Source organism: Pristiophorus japonicus, chromosome 23, assembly GCF_044704955.1.
Source record: "Pristiophorus japonicus isolate sPriJap1 chromosome 23, sPriJap1.hap1, whole genome shotgun sequence".
NCBI lineage: Eukaryota > Metazoa > Chordata > Chondrichthyes > Pristiophoridae > Pristiophorus > Pristiophorus japonicus.
In genome coordinates, this window is record NC_091999.1 from 28,905,440 (window position 1) to 28,907,580 (window position 2,141).

The 2,141-nt window shown below is 44.6% G+C and overlaps 1 non-coding gene across 1 annotated transcript; it reads right to left on the reverse strand.

Annotated features, from left to right (window-relative positions):
* Nucleotides 1–1,257: 1,257 nt before the first annotated feature.
* Nucleotides 1,258–1,338, reverse strand: trnas-cga (transfer RNA serine (anticodon CGA)). Its single transcript has one exon. It is a non-coding gene; the product is annotated as a tRNA-Ser (tRNA).
* Nucleotides 1,339–2,141: the final 803 nt, after the last annotated feature.

A 2,141-nucleotide genomic window follows, 5' to 3' on the forward strand; every position in this document is an offset into this window, starting at 1 on the left:
AATGATGGGAATACTTCTCAGCTTACAGGCAGGGACTAACAGAGACAGGCAAAGACATGGACAGACCGAAATGATGGGAAAGAGAGAGCCAGTCAGACAAAGAGTCTGAGAGAATCCCATTGGACCAGACGTGGCACCGTGAGAAAGAGACAGATTGAGAGACAGAGACAAACAGAGAAACAGGGACAGACAGAGTGAGTCAGACTGAGAGAGACAAAGACTCAAACATACAAACACATACACAACTCTCTGAAGAGAGAGAGAGAGGTAGAGACCGAGCGACACAGATACATTTCACAATTTCATTTCATTATCGGTTCAGAGTGTCACATTGTTACAGAAAATTGCTGATTCAACCGATGAAAATCCGGTCTCACTGATCAGAATGGGAGGAAATCCGTGTTAAATTAAAGAGATACCAGGAGTGGGGTACGAACCCACGCGGGATAAAAACCCATTGAGTTTTAAGGCCAACGCCTCAACCACTTGGCTATCCTGCTCCTGTGAGAACCTGGATTCTGTCTCTGTGAGAATCTGGGCTTCAACCCCAACCCCACATAGAAACACATACACATCGGCTTTCAGTGAGCATTTACGAACATTTTTAGTAATATTGAGACCGGGGCAACTCTCCTATTCTTTTTCGAGTAATGCACTGGGAACTTTCATATCCACCCGAGGGTGCAGACGGAGCTTCAATTTAACATTTCATCCGAAAGTCAACATCTTCAACATTGCAAAATTCCTCATGAGCTGCACTTGAGTGTTAGCCAAGATTATATGCTCAAGTCTCAAGAGTGGACTTGAACACACATACTCCCGATTCAGTCGAGAATGCTGCCACTGAACCAAAGCCGATACAAAAGTTCACAACCTTATTATTTCCCCCAAGTCTTTTTTATAAGTTCCAGGGCATACAAAATTCATGGTGATGATTTCCACAGACAGTTGCACAAACACAGAGACATATATAGAGATAGACAGACACAGACACACACATAACCAAAAATTTGCACGCACCAACAGACATGCACAGATGCCTTGGACATCTCGAGGGATAGACAGGCTGAATCACTGTCGCAAATTTGACTGATGTTTGCGATTTCTTAAACGGATGTATCGTGAATATTGCAGATAAATAAAAATGAGAAAAACATGTAAGTTTTGAATGGTGTGGGACGTTATTCCATCTATCTGAGGATCAGTTTCGCAGAAAACTGGTCAAATTGTGAAATGGAATGGAAAACGCGAGAGAGTCGTAGTCGGCAGAATTCGAACCTGCGCGGGATAACGCAATGGATTTCGAGTCCATCGCCTTAACCACTCGGCCACGACTACTGTGTCGCTGCCTTTTTAAACATTACTCAGAAAAAACTCAGTCATCCATCTCTGTGCAGCAGACGGACAAAGATTCCTGAAAAATTCTCCGTTTGCTAAAAATCTGGACGAGGCAATCTCCTCTACCTGTATTTTTACAGTTCTTTTTTGCTCTTTTCAATATGAATCTCGACCAAGAAACAGAAGTAAAATTCTCCATTTTGAAACAACTGCCTCCCCGTTGGGGAATTGAACCCCTGTCTCCCGCGTAACAGGCAGTGATACGCACCACTACACTAACGAGGAACTGACGGGTATCAGTTCTGTCAGAGCAGGAATCGAGCCACTGTGAACAGAACTGGACACCATGAGAAGTCGACAGACACATTGAGAGACAGAGACAAACCGACAAACAGGGGGAGACAGACAGCGAGATAGAGACAACGAGAGACAGTTTGTGTGAGACTGAGAAGGAGAGGCAGACTGCGTGAGAAAAAGACTCAAATATGTACATATATAGAGATGCGGGGTACGAACCCACGCGGGAAAAGGCCATTGAATTTTAAGGCCAACGCCTGAACCACTCGTCTTTTCTGGTTCTGTCAGAATCTGGATTCTGTCTCTGTGAGAATCTGGGCTTCAACCCCAACCCCACATACAAACACATACACATCACACTACCTCAGTACCCTGTGTTATTCACACTCCCTCAGTACCCTGTGTTACTCACACTCCCTCACTACCCTGTGTTACTCACACTCCCTCAGACTCCTGTGTTACTCACACTCCCTCAGTAACCTCTGTTACTCACAATCACTCAGTAG